The sequence below is a fragment of the Sander lucioperca genome, chromosome 12 (assembly GCF_008315115.2).
Source record: "Sander lucioperca isolate FBNREF2018 chromosome 12, SLUC_FBN_1.2, whole genome shotgun sequence".
NCBI classification, from domain to species: Eukaryota; Metazoa; Chordata; class Actinopteri; order Perciformes; family Percidae; genus Sander; species Sander lucioperca.
This window is the reverse complement of record NC_050184.1, coordinates 10,438,355-10,453,766: the sequence shown is the minus strand read 5'-3', so window position 1 is coordinate 10,453,766 and position 15,412 is coordinate 10,438,355. Positions and strand designations below refer to the sequence as shown.

Sequence of the window (15,412 nt, the reverse complement as noted above, 5' to 3'; positions counted from 1 at the left end):
TTAGTGATTTTCACCAGTGCCGTCTCTGTGCTATGATGCATTCTAAATCCTGACTGAAAGTCTTCAAATAGACTATTTCTATGCAGAAAGTCACACAATTGATTAGCGACTACCTTCTCAAGGATTTTGGAGAGAAACGGGAGGTTAGATATAGGTCTATAGTTGGCTAAGACCTCAGGGTCGAGGGTGGGTTTTTTCAGAATAGGTTTTATCACAGCTACTTTAAAAGACTGCGGTACGTGACCCGTTAATAAGGACATATTGATCGTATCTAGTAATGTGGTATTGACCACGGGTAGTGCTTCTTTAAGTAGCCTCGTTGGAATTGGGTCTAAGAGACAGGTAGTTGGCTTAGCTGAAGAGACCCTTAACATTAATTGTTGGAGGTCTAAAGGATAAAAGCCGTCTAAATAAGTATCAGGTCTTATCGTTCTCTCTAGCCCTCCTGCGCCCAATGGTGAGCCGTTAGAAGCTGTGTGAATTTTTTCTCTAATTGTTATAATTTTATCATTAAAAAAGGTCATGAAGTCATCACTGCTCAGAGCTATAGGAATAGATGGCTCAACAGAGCTATGACCCTTTGTCAGCCTGGCTACAGTGCTGAAAAGAAACTTTGGGTTGTTCTTATTTTCTTCTATTAGTATTGAGTAATAGTCTGATCTGGCATTTCTGAGGGCCCTCCTATAATTTTTTAGACTATCTTGCCAATCCACACGAGATTCTTCCAGTTTGGTGGAACGCCATTTACTTTCAAGTTTTCGTGAGATTTGTTTTAATTTGCGAGTTTGGGAGTTATACCAAGGTGCTAATTTCCTTTCCTTCATCATCTTCTTTTTGAGAGGAGCAACAGAGTCTAAAGTAGTCCGTAGTCTCATGTGAATAGGCTAAACATTTTAACCTTTAGATATCACCATGGGAATTACTGAGTTGATTACTTACATTACGACAAACAAAAAATGTATTACAAGTTTTTTGAAATGTTTTTGTAACATGAGCAAACGGTGCATAATAACGTATGCGCTAATTTGCATAAATACTACAACATGTCTAAACACTGGATATAGCCAGGTGAAAATGTCTTGTAGAATCTTGTTGACATGTTATAGTAAAAGACTATAGAAGCAAACAAATGTCACCATAAGGGGCAGAGATTCAGTCATTCATTCAAGGTCCACTCAACTGTCAATCAACTGTCACTAAGCTGTCACTCAGGTAAGAAAGATTTCCTTTTGTTTCTCCTACATGGATTATTCATTATTCACATTAATAAAACATACCTGGTGATCAATTACAATTTATTGGGAACATCTGGATGTGTGTTGAGCTGTGGTACGACTATTATTGGTGAGCTGCACAAACTCAATGCAGATGGCCTGTGACGAGAATGAAGATGAGATTCTGGGTAGATGGGTAGCCTAAATGGGTTCCATTCAGACCTTAACATTAAGTCTTTTACTGTTATATGTCAACAAGATTCTACAAGACATTTTCACCTGGCTATACCCAATGTTTTGATCTGTTGTGATATTTATGCAAATTAGCACATACGTAATTAGATTATGCACCGTTTGCCCATGTTAATAAACAATTTCAAAAAACTTGTAAATACATGTTTTGTTTGTCTTGATGTCATTTTCATGGTGATATCTAAAGGTTAAAATTTTTAGCCTAATCACATAAGAAAAAGAATGAATAGGTGTATGAATAGGCTATATTTGGGTCTTTTTTGAAACATTCCCCTAATGGGATTCTTTGGGGCTTTTTCTTCCTTAATCAGGACATATTGAGGATACAAAATCAGTTGAGTTTGCTTCTGTTGCAATTTGTCCTACCTTTTTTCATAAAATGACTGGACTAATTACAGTGTGTGCACTTTGGGCCCAGCTGGGTCCTTGAGTTACCCCTTTAATACTTGTTTCTGTAATCTTTAACTATGTTACAAGAGGACCTTCTCCCACCTACCACTACATTAATTTATTAAGCAAATTTAAATTAAATTAAGTGTTAAATCAAATGATACTGAATAAAGTATCATTATTCATCAAGATAATTAAAACAGAATGTATATATATATATATATATATACTATTTTGGCTGCATCACATGAAGATTAATGCATTGCTGCCCTGTGCTGCATGCTAGTTTGCTCGTTTGTGAGAGAGGTGTGTGTGCGCGGGGATCTGAACAAAGCCATGCTCGGGGGAGGAAAGATTGCCTGAAACTGACTTAAGACAGGAAGAAAGTGTGAGAAAATGAAAGAAAAAGGAAGCTGGCCGAGCCTCAGAGCTTGTTCCAATTTCCTGAGCAGCCAGTATTGCGTCCAACTCTGCTGTCGCTTCACAGACATCTAACTTCAATCACACACTAACACCTTTACTTCATCTATCTTGACGTTTATTCTATTTTCTGCTCCTCAGTTGCTGACTATCTTGCTGCACAGACACCTCCGAAATCCAGAGGAGATCAACACATGTTGATGGAAATGTAATTGAGGCGAGACAGGGACAGAAAAAAGAAGAGAAGAGAAGCTTGCACAGTGTTTAGTGCAAAAATAACACTTTGCACAGAGTCACGGAGATAGAAAATGGATAGGAGGAAATAGGAAGGAGAGGAAATGCATCAACAGTAGGGAAAGGAAGGGTAGAGTGAGATAGAGTAAGACATAAATCAATGAGAAGACTGAAAGCAAAGAGATGGGAGAGCCCTCATTGCTTGGTGTTGTTTACGGAAATTTCCACAGCAGTTGTGCACCTACAGTAAACTGTGCTTGGCCTTTCAGTGAGAGTGCTGCTGATCAATGTTTATTGTAAGGAGAGGAGAGCTGCCATTATAAACCAAGACAGATTCTACATTTCTGCCCAACAGAAACTTCCAGCAATGTATTACCAGCTTATTTAACTGGAGCCTTAATATCATTAGGGCAACACACAGCTACTCGTTGGAGACATCTTTCAAGTTAAAAAGGAACTGCTGGTAAGTCTCATATTGGACATCTTGGCAAGCTTGAGTCTTCTAATTGGATTTTGTGCACTGACTATTCACCAGTACTGTTTGTCATCCACTTTGTAGTAAGTGTGGTTAATATCCATGTGCGTTATCTCTACCCATTACCAATTCTTCTTCTATTCAAATCAATCAATCAATCAAAACAGGTTGTCTATGCCCTCCTCAGTTTCACCCGTGTTAAAATTGCATAATCCAGTTACGTGAAGCAATGTGGAACGTTGGCCAATAGGGGACACTGTATGAATGAGAGAACGAGAAAGTACAGTGCAGTACAAGGTTAGGTAAAGAATGCTACTGCATGTTTGGTCACCAGGTGTGTTGCAGTGCACCTGCTGAGTGGTTTCATAATACAGTGTATTAGGTTTGTTTAATGTATAAAATATTCTGCATTTCTGCATTTTGTTGTTTAAGTGCTCTGTGCAATGACAATAATTTGAATTTGATCTAATATTTTTTTTTTAAAAACACAAATTGAAAAGTATTGAATAAAGTGTATTAAAGCTGACATCCAGCATGATGATGTTGTTTATTGTTTTCATTGTTTTCATGTATTGAAATACGATTTTACATTTAGATAAAAGGCTAGAGGAGGAATTGATTCACTCATTTTACTCTAAAGTTAAGATTAAGCTGAATCCCCAGATTAAAATACATCACATCAGGAGGATCATTCAAGTGAAAGTTTAGCAAACACACTTTGCACTATGTATAAGACTTACAAAATCAGGCTATCATCTCGCACCAGGCTATGCTTCACTCCAAGTACAGAACTTTGACTGATAGAAGCAGGTGCGATTTAGATTTTTAGTGATTCTATCACAGTCCAAACTAAACTTACATCTGAACCCAAGGGTGTGGTTTTCATTTCAAATTTAATCCAGAAATAATGCACACACGCATAAATACACACACAAGCGCACACACACACACACACACACACACACACTGGAACTACAAACTGCAAAATCTACACATGTTCTAAAACAAAAAAATTATGTGACAATATCAAATATATATATATTTTTTTTCATGTGATTCATCAATGAGAAACAAAGAGAATGTCATCTCTTCAGTGGAGAACAATCACCACTGTAGATTTTCATAGGGAAAAAAGGCTATTTGGTCACTGATAATTGATCAAAGTGGTGTTCTCCAAATTGGTCATGAGTAGGTTTTGTGTGATAGACCTCTGATTATGCTGCAGTCATATCAAATTTCACTCATTTATTCTATTCTAGTAAGGGCTGCGTCAAATTTGCCTTCAGGTTCTGCCTAGAAAGCTGGTTCACTTGAATGGAAACAGCCAGTACTATTTATGATGATTAGTCACAGCTGTGTTTGACAAGTTTAACTGTCCTCCATAAGAGAGGCTTGTGGTCTAAACACAGCATCAAGTGGCAGCTAGATGACGTTATCAAACTCCTTATGGAATTATAAAAGTGAAAGTTGCACTGCCCTTACAGGTCCAGGTTCCAACTAGTGGAAATAGCAATGCAGCACAATCTTTACAGACGGTGCAGTGTAGAGTGGAAGTCTAGCAGAAATTGTAAACAGCTGTGTGAGTGGACCTAGAAGTTCACATACTGTTTCACATCAGCCATCCATTCCAAGAAGTTATTGGATAATGAGTAAACAATTTCTTTCACAACATCAGTCCATGTTTAGGATTTCAGGACACTCAAGTCAAAGTTGTGTTTTTAATTATTTGTCTTATTTTTAAGTAGACCTCTTCTCAGGACTGTGTGGGCGTGTACAGACTGTGCTTGATTGACAGCAGTCTCCCTTTCCTGTTGAACTTGTTATGTTGTTTAGTACATTGGTGACACGATTACTTGGGTACTTTCCAACCAACTTCAACCTGAGCAAAGGTCTATAGAGGCAGAATTACGGAAACACCTGTGTGGGTGTACATAGCCTTTAACTCAGTTTAGTTTCAGTTTAGTTTTTTTTAACATGTTAAAAAATAAAAAAAAATAACATAAATAAGAACATGTACATTTCAGCACAATCTTCCAAAATCATTGGAAATGATTCAAATAAGGAGTTCCCATGTTCAAGAATAGGAGTAGGAAGAAGTTAAAAAAAAAAAAAAAAAAAAAAAAAACTTTTCTGGTCCTACCCCCTTTTTCTATTTTTATACTTTAGTTAAATACAAAGCAATTTGATGCTTCACTTATTTATATATGTATACATATATATGTATATAATAATATCTACCTACCTACACGCACATATACACGTGCATACACATAGACACACATGCATACATTCATGCATTCATATACACATTTTTTTTTCTTTTCCATCCATCTACTTCTCAGACACCTTTCTGACTAGTCTGGCTATACCCAGTCTACTTTCAGACATTTAAACATTAAAACTGTAGCCTGTGGACAACCTACCAGGCAGGATTTTGTAGTTAGTAGGCTTAAAGCCTACATCAACAGTATGTGAACACTATATGGCCTAAAGGCAAAACAGAGTAAGCTATACAAGAATATGTAGCCTATGTAATAATTATAATAATAAATATAGGCTATATAGACAATATATATATATATATATATATATATATATACACACACATATATACATACATATATATATATATAATATATATATATATAATATATATATAATATATAATATATAATATATATATATATATATATATATATATATATATATATATATATATATATATATATAACTAGAACAGCAATGTAAGTTATTAAACACAAATGTAATCACAACTTGCAGTGGTTCACATTTGTTACGTATGCAGCTTTTGCCTTTAGTAACCCTCGACAGTTAGGATGCTCGTGCACTTCCGGAACTTTCGTAATGGATTTTTTTTTTGTGCAGAGCGCATGCAGGGAGCCAGGGACCATCAGGACCGACCCTTTTCTTTGAGCAAGAAACTGATGAATGAGTGGAAGCGGCCAAGCCTGCCCTGCATCTCATTACCACTTCAGAAATAAAAGCGTTTCTCGCGGAGGGACTCGCCGCAGAAACGGGGGACAGAAGGTGAGGTACACACCGGGTTTTATGTCCGCTTGTATAGGTTTTTTTTGCTGTTAAACCCTATTTTTTTCTGTTTGCATTGTTGCGGGGCGTCAATTAGGCTCCAGACAAAAGAGGAGCACGCTGCACTTGTGCACCTCCGCTTCCTTCTGTCTGCATTGCTGTTGCAGCCTCCTTCCGTGTTATGAAACAAGCAAGCACGCTGCTTTCTTTTTTTCATAACATGCCTCCTCGGAACAAGCCGTGAAACGAGCCGGGCACACGAACAGCAAACAGAGCTGACGCATCTGCGGGGTTAAATAGCCCAGCTGAAATGCATGGGCGCCTAATTTGTGGCAGTGTTACCTAACAGCCAGTTAGGCTATGAAGGCAAACCAAACATCGAAGTGGCTTATGTAAAGAGTTATGTAAATTGAGGCTTAAATGCCAAGTTAGGTAGTTCCATAATCACCTTAATCAGCTATTATCTGTTTTTAGTTGAACCCCTAAAGTTGTTTTCAGTTGGCAGAATAATTTAGGGCCACCCCATGGCTCAATATAGCACTTTGTATTTGAGGCAACCAGCTTCAGCACTCACCCTTGGTGGTGGAATCAGCTGTACTACAAAGATTTGAGGTAGGCTATGTAAAACTAGGAAGTGAGATGGTGAATAACTTAAAGCCCTGGTAGTTAATACTGTTTCCTGTGTCCACTCACTTTCAGGTGAAAACTGTCACTGTTGCAACTTTTGACAGTTGATCATATGTGAACAGAGATGTGACTGAAGTAAAGAGCTCAGGAGAAGAGGTATGTGTGTAATTAGCTGACTAAGCAACCACTTTAAAACATTTGTGGTTGAACTAGCTTCAACGAGACTGATAGCAAGTTACACAAAAGAGCTTTAGACTTGGGACTTCAAGAAAAAAAGACTTGAAAGGATACTCCACTTGCACTCAGGGTGGACACTTTAAAATGGTGCCATTACCCACAATACAACTCTACTACTGACTCCTCAGTTGGAGATTCAGGTTTGTTATGCTAGTAGCGGCTAATGTAGCCTTGATCTGCTAACCTCAAGCGGAGGCCTGGCTAGTTCACTTTCTAACTTGTCACCTCCAGATTTTAAAAAGAATTTCAGACTTGTAGTCTTCAGCCCCAACCGACGCTGACTCAAGTGACGTCCCATCATCCCTCTAGAGCCACAAAAGGCCATTGTTAATGTTATTGGCTTAACCCTTGTGTTGACTTTAGGTCACATTGACCCGTTTTCAATTTTTGTTTTATATCAGGAAATATGGGATGTAGAAATAAGCGCTGAAAATATGTAGAAGAAAAATTTAACAATTTAAAACGTTGGAAAAAGCAAAAACTGTGAAAAAAAGGTGTCAAAAACGTCGAAAAAAAGTGTTTTTTTCAAGGTTGACGGGAAGACAACACAAGGGTTAAGCTATGCTTTACCTGGTTCCACAAGTCAGCATATCTGCTGTGAAAAAGGTGCAGCAGCTGAATATTACTTGCAACATTTTTGGTATAACTCCTCAGTTTGATCGAACACTTGATTACAATTCCTCTGGCGTTTCCCTCAGTGATGTACCCACTTTCCCTCTATGTACTTCAGTCATTTCAATTCCCCAGAATGCCTTTTTACAACCCTCAGAGAAGAGTTTGAGCTTGTTATATGCAGGAGGAGAGTGTGATGCCAGAGAGCAGAGAAAAATGAAAAAAAGTTAAGTCATGCTTTAATTAATACCAAACATGTCTTCTAGTTGCAGTGAACTATGTTGTCTCTACTATGGATTTCTGTCTGTATGACTGTTAAATATGTGTGTAACTTCAGACATAAGTCCTTGTTTGATTTTGAGGGATCTGTGACAAAAACATTTTAGTTTGTTGCTGAGTTGAAGCTTCAGATTGTTTTCCTCTTGCTGCAAAGGAAACTCATCATCTGTTGTCTTTGACTCTCTTATTTCCTAAAAGTCCATAGGTGAGTTTTGCTTGAATTACTGGCTGTGATTTGGTGGCTGTGACATGTAGCTTTCACTGTTGCCTTTCAAGTCTTTTTTTTGGGGGGATTATTGTATCGCTGACCAGGCATTTTGTTTCCAAGTCACATACTGTATCAGGTTGTTTGAACCGTGGCGGGAGGATTATGTTCTAATAGTCTGATTTTCAGGTTTCTCTGTCTGCCTCCGCTGTAGCTGTTGATTCAGAGACTTTGTTGACCTTGGGTCAGGTATCTAGTGAATCACTTCAGCCAGACACAACCTTAGCTGATGATACTGGGTGCCAAAGTATTTTTTTTTTATGGGTGGTGATGGTGATAAGTGTGGGCGTGAAGGTTACAGTAAAACAAATTATTTACACCATGCGCTGCAAGAATAAGGCTAGGAGAATCATTAAAGATCCCTGCCACCCGGATAATGGCCTTTTCTCCCCTGAGGTCGGGAAAAAGGTACCGGATACACCAGGCCAGCACTGAGCCCCCTCCCTCAAGTTAATTGATTGATTGATCAGATTGTCTGGAATGGATGCTCTGCACTCGTGGCTATGTCAGAGATAATTGTCAACACTGTTTACATGGGCCTAGTTTGTGTTAAGTATGGAATTTTGAAGAAATTGATAAGTCGTTGCCAAGGTTAATTTGTTTAAGATCAGATAAGAAAAACTGTTATACTGAAATTTGTCTTTGACAGGGCAGGCTCAAATGACATGAAATACGTATAGAACATAAAGATACATATAGAAACAGTGTAATAACATTGAATGTACAAACATGTGCAAAATGCAAAAACAGTGCAAAAAGAAGCCTGAATGGAGCTGTTTGATGTTGTCTATGTATGGCTTTTAAGTGTGGTGATGGCAGTGGGGGTGAAGGATTTTTTTTTTTTTCTATATGTTTTTCCTTGTAAATGGGACTCTGTAGTGTCGACCTGATGGCAGTAACTGAAAGGATTGGTGAAGTGGTTGGGTGGGATCCTGTGTGATTTATAGTGGCCTTCCTGAGTACAGACCGGGTGTGAAGTTCTGTTGGGGGGAGCCAATTATCTTGCTGGCCTGATTTTATTAAAGTTTTTTTTTTTTTTTTTGTTTTGTGTTGAAGGTGAGGGCCTTGTACCAGGTGGCGATATTGATTTTGTTTTTTTTTGTCCCCTTTACAGTCCCATTTTCTGTTTTTTAATATTGAAAGGATTATCTAGGGACGCTTCTGTGGCACTCTCCTCCTTTTTCATCCCTCCCCTTCATCCTTTCATCACTCTGTCCATCAGTCTACTCCTGCTAGCGAGCTCAGCGGGCGGCTGAGTACAGGAACAGAGTGCTCAGAACAGCACAGGAGTGATGGAAGGATTGAGCGAGGGAATGAGGAGGGTAGCTACTGCTTGCCTCCTTGACAGTTCTGCACATTAATGACAAACAGTTTGTCTATGAGAGTGGAGGAACTGCGTGTGCACAGCTTGACAGCATGGTTGGTAATGTCAACCAGACCTGCGGTGTGATGGTCAAAAAGTTGCAACTATTAGTAAGTAGAGGACAATATTTAGTTCTCACATTTCAGCAAAGAAAGTTGGTTCCCTAAACAAGTGTTTTTAAGATTTTTTTAATTCTAGTTTGACTTCAAATGGAAGATGGAGAGAATAATTGACTTGTGTTAATCAGCATCAAACATACAAAATAATGAAGGGAAATGCTGTAACTTAAGCTTTTGTCAGTGTAACAATTGATGGGAACCGTTAACCTGCTAGCTATCACTTCCAAATAGCTGTAGCGATGTAGTTGGGTAGTTTAGAAAAGTTAAACAAAAATTCACTGGTATTTTCAGTGGTATATTATGATTATATCTAGTTAAAATCAAGGGAGTAAATGAAGAATTAGGGAAAATAGACAATACAAAATTGTCTGTGTGATATAAATTCTTTACTTTTTTAAATGGTTTTAATTCAGCTACAAGATCATACTAGGATTTTTTGCTCTCTTTATTTTTTATTCAAATCAAAGTTGCAAACCAAAAGCCCTTTCGAAAAGCATTTTTAAAAATGTTGGAAAGAATAGATCAACCCTGGGTTGGAAAGGCAAAGTCTTTGATTTAAGAAATACTCTTTAAAACAAGCCAGTGCAAATATCATGAAAGATTTGCCTTGGGGTTGTAGCTGCATCTTAAATTAAGAAATATGTTGTTCACGGATTATGTGTAAAACAAGACTTTTTATCTTATGTTACATTAAAAATATTAAACATATTTGCCTTTGAAAGACAAAGCCGATAAATGATATTTAATATTTAAGATTATAAGAATAAGTAGAAACCAGCGGGTCCATCCGTCTCTCTGAGCTATACTGTAGATGGGGACAGAAAGGGAGGTGAGAACAGTGTGGGTCTCCCTGGCTGAATCTCACTTCCCTTAAATTGCATCCACGGTTCCTTCCCTTCCTCGCGTCTTAGTCTGTCCCACTGAGGAAACATGGGAGAGACGGAGGAAATCATGGGAGGAGAGAGGAAACGAGGAAATGTGTTTTTTAGAGGGCTGCGACGTTGTTTCCTCTGAAGCGCTACTTGAATTTGTCAGTAAGGGCGGCGTTAGCAACGGCTTTCAGCTGCACAGCTTCCAGGAAGGCTGCTCTCGAGTATCCTCACTCATAGCTCCTCGAAGATCAAGCCTCGATCCTCGGGGCAGGAATAAGAGCTTTGAGACGGCCTTCACGGAGGAATGAGGAGCTATCAAATAAGAGAAGTGAGATTCAGCCCCTGAGCCACGCTGCTTCTTGAGCTCGCTGAACCCTAAAACGGTGGGGGAGGGGTGGAAGCACCAGCATCTGTTTGACCTACACTCCTTGTAAAACCGCCAGAGGGAGAGTGATGCTGGGCAGAGCAGTCTGACTGACCTCCGCTGCTCATATTCAGAGACTGAAACATCACAGTGGGAAATGTAGTTGAAATGGGTTTAAGTAGAGATTTAGTAAGAGTTTTACCTTTTTGGCCAGAGAGTTTAAATCACTGGAAAAAGAAAGGGAGGAAGGAATGTAGGGCGACTGAGACTCTGACCTCCACTCCTTATGTTTTAGTAATTCTTAAAAAACATCTACTGTAGGGAGTGGATGGACCGCTGTGTGTCTGACCTACTTATACTTTGCTAGTTTACTTACTATAACTTTAACATTTTTAAAGTTATGTTAATGCTAATGGGAGAGGAATGTATAGGGACAGGAGAGGAATGTGTAGGGACATTGTCAGCAATTTCTAGTTCTCCTCTCTCATCAAGAGAGGTGAGGAATTCCAGACTAGTTTAATGATAGGCAGACAGATTATTTTAAGAGGATGGAAGAATAAAAGGGGGGGTGGGTTCATATTGTGAGTTGTATGTTTTGTATTTTGTTAAAAAATGAAAAATAAAGAATTGTTAATCACAATCCCTGATTCTTGTCATAGTCGTTAAACTATAGGGGATAAAGGAATAGATGCAATAAGGGACCACGGTCTGGCTTACAGCACTAAATCTGCTGTACATTATACATTTATAATTTTACACGTATATACCTGTCCATCACTGGAGTTGTAAGCATAGATCTGTCTTATTGGCTTTCTTTTCCCTGTCCATGTTTGGTGATCATAAAACTGTAAGCAACAAAGGGAAATATGTTAATACAATGGATAAATGTTAATGTGTTTGGATAAATGGCTGTAAGCCATCATAGCAGCAGGGTGGCTCAGTTGTCAGAGGATCGCTTTCACAACTAAAAGGTCACAGACTCGGTTCAATGTTCCTGACAAACTGTCCCTAACTGTGACATTTGGTCTGTTGTTTATTACAACAGGTATAAGAAACTCCTTAATATAAGGCAGTGAAATACAGCTCCGCCTCAAAATGACTGTAGGGGAAAATCAACTCAAGCGTGACACTCGATGAAATTGGGATCGGCTTAATAAAGAGGATTTATTGCAGGCAATTGTATTGGAATGCATTATATTGTACAGGTGGACCTCATAAACGGTAACCTGGTGTACGTTCTATGGCATTTTTATGTTGTCGGGTCATTTTTTATGATTAGTTACTGCAAATGTTGACTAGTCTTCCACTGAGTATATGTTCATGGTGAGTAATTTGTATATTAGGGCTGCAACTAATGATTATTTTCAGTGTCGAATAATTTGCCCATTATTTTCTCACTTAGTTGTTAGGTCTATAAAATGGTGAAAAATTTAAAATCAATCTGTGTTTTCCAAAGGCCAATATGACATCCTCAGATGTCTTGTTTTGTTCACAACTCAGATATTGAGTTTACTGTCATAGCGGAGTTCAGAAACTAGAAAATATTCACATTAAGAAGATCATGAAAAATTACTCAAACCGATTAATCGATGTGTGTGTGTGTGTGTGTGTGTGTGTGAGAATTTAGGTTATCTGAATTTAATACTTCAGTCTCAGTTATAGGTGCCGTAGGTAGGATTGCAAAGATCCAGGACTTAGCCAAAAAATTTGAACATCGACAACTTCCCAGTCTCTCCCCCCTTTCTGCTAAAGCCCAAAACGGTATCCTAAGCCCCTCCCCCCACAAGGGAGAATGAATGCGTGTGCATGAGCAGTGATTGACATGCAGTTAGACACCCACACACCACAGATCTTGTATTGTGATTGTATTATAGCAACAGTTAAATAAATAAAGGACACATATTCACAGATGGGCATTACACCTCAAGGGTGTGTGGGCTGTTGGTTGTGTTAAGGTAAATGACTGAGCATATGGTTGCCTTTTTTTGCCTCACAACTGTTTTTCCTTTAATGGAAGGATTCTCCAAAGCCGGTGTTATGGAAAATCCCCCCCACCCCCCCATACTGCTGATACATGCGCCTCAGGGCCTCATCCTGCATGGAATATCTAAACTTTTAATGATCATTCTCAGGCTGTGCTCGTAAGTTATTCTCCAAGAGTTGAGGCTTTTATTGATGAATGCAAACCTGTTTGGGTTTGTTGGATTTTAAGTGAAAGATCTCTCTGAGAAGCGGGACGTTGAATCTGTCTGCTCTTGTACTTCTATCTCTGTGAGGGCCAATGGATTGGAGGCTCTATTTTTTTACCACTCTAAACTTCCATTTAAACTGGGAACTTCATCCATCAGTTGTATAATATCAGCAATTATTTCAGCATTGTTAAGAGAAATTGTCTTTTTTTTTCTTCAGTTTGGTACAGAAAAAGGCTCTAAATACTACAATACCCATGAGTCTTAGCCAGCGTTGCTGTGGTCATGAAGCCAGTCAGATGTGCCAGTTTGACAAATTCAGAACGCTTTGTCTTTGAAATTGGAACCAAAAACCAGGCACCTCAGTCACATTTGCTGCAACTAACAATTCATTTCATTATGGATAAGTCTGCCAATTATTTTCAACTCCACCCCTCAAAGAATCAAAATCGATAAGAACCAGAATCGAAAGGAAGAATCGGAATTGGAATCCGAATTGTTAAAACCAAAACGATGCCCAACCCTATCTTTTATATAACGTGAGTTTTTTTTTAAGGGTTACTCAGTAGCCTTAGAAAGACGGGCCTCTAGTGTGTGTGTGTGTGTGTGTGTGTGTGCTATCTAACGTGTGTGTACTGTAGACCCACCAGTATGTTTTCTTGTACGTTTGAACCTATTGAACTAATCAAAGTGTATGTGTAGTCATTGCTTCATAATGGAAACGAGTTGTCGTGGTGATAATTATATAAGCAGCCAAACTGACTGGGTTAATGTGAACTCATTCATCTGTCCTGAATTGTAACAAACAGGATTCTGAACTACTGTCTGATGCCAGATGTTTCGATTTTCCTGTGGGTGAAGCAGTCGAGCTGCAGCACAGTACTGGAATTTACATACTGTAATAATTAGCTTGAATGCCACACTCCAGAGACACATCTGTGGCTACTGCATGCGTTGCCACATAAATGTATTAACGAAGCGACGGCCCAAAGCGTTTTGCTTTTTGAGTATCTTAGAAACTGCTGGGTCTTAGTTATTTACCTCTGCAGACTTTGTTTTGGTCCTATAAATGATTAAGCTCAGAAGTCAGAAAGGGTCAGTGCAGATACACAAAACACAATTGTAGTAGTCTTGCATTGCCAGACCTACCTCCACAGCTTAGTCTGGCTAGTCCACACAACATTCCAGGATAGAAGAAAAATGTGCTCTGGTTAATTTGGCATTTCTTTAAAACGATAACAAGTAGAGATGCACCGATTACAATTTTCTAGGCCGATTCCCATTTTTCATTGAATTTGACCTGTCGATACCGATTTTTGCCAATTCCATTATATATTTTTTTCTAACCACTTTACAGCATACAAAAATATTTATTTTCTAATTTTATAGAAATAGAACATTTTTTCGACCGCTATAAAATAGAACTATATAAATTACTCATGGTGTGGGAAATTCACACACATCTAAAGTTCAATGCTATGGAAGAACCATTTCCTCCTTTTCACATCCAAATAAAAAAATTTGATGTATTTAGCAAACTAAACTTCTGTATGAAAACAGGGAAAACAGGTAATGGCTATAAAATAATATATAAATAACAAATAAAAAGAAATAGCCTTGCAGTATAAAGATATTTCTCAAAACACACACACATATTGCACCACTGCACCACTTGTACATCAAGTTTTTCTTCGCAAACAGAAGCATTTCTGCTTTGTCACCAGATAGTCTGTTTCTTCTCTCATCTGCCACATGTCCAGCCAGGCTAAACAAGCGCTCACTGTTTGAATGTCAACAGTAACGTTACCTGAAAACTAACGTTAGCAATCAACGGTTACCTCGGAACAATCCAGCAAATAGACGGTAGGCTACCCTAGGGTGCCGTTACCTGAAACGGACGATTTAACGTCACCACTCCTTTTTACACACAGTTTAGCAACAAAACTAAACGCTGAGGGAAGATTACTACGTTTTTTAATGTTGGTTTTGAGCGGTATGCACCCCCACTAACCTGGAAAGCATTTTAAACAGTAACGTTAATACAGCGTGTCTGGGGAATACAACGTCTCCTGCAGTGGGGAGACAGAGAGACCACAGCGTTAGCTTGTCTCATCTGGGGTCTGATAAACAGTAAATTTATCAAATTCTGTGTGCCCAACGCTATTTTGCGATAAACTGTAGCTGTCATATTTCACGGGACCCGCGTGAGTGCGGTTTTCATGTTCCAGTTGTTCAGCTTCAGAGGGGAAAGAGAGCGGCTGACCGTTCACCTGAGATCAGTAGAGCGGACGGCTCTACAGAGCCATGTATAATTACGACTTTGACATTTCGTAAATAGCTGAAGGAGCTGCGGTGCGCCGCTGCTACATGCATATAGCGGAAACCCTGCTTGTGAGAGGGAGACAACTCCAGTATTTCGAATTTGTACTGCAGTAACTATTTTAAACACTAG

General features: G+C 38.7%; 1 protein-coding gene across 2 annotated transcripts in view; it reads left to right on the top strand.

Moving 5' to 3' along the window:
• The first annotated feature begins 5,848 nt into the window (after positions 1 to 5,848).
• LOC116040821 (helicase ARIP4-like) overlaps positions 5,849 to 15,412 on the top strand; it is a 77,167-nt gene continuing 67,603 nt past the window's right edge. Inside the window, exons 1-2 of one of the 2 annotated variants that reach the window (XM_031286490.2) lie at positions 5,884 to 6,033; positions 6,733 to 6,816. The gene's annotated coding sequence lies outside the window, so the exon portion shown is untranslated. Of the gene's footprint in view, positions 6,034 to 6,732; positions 6,817 to 15,412 lie in introns of both variants that reach the window. The other variant, XM_031286489.2, reaches the window with a different exon arrangement.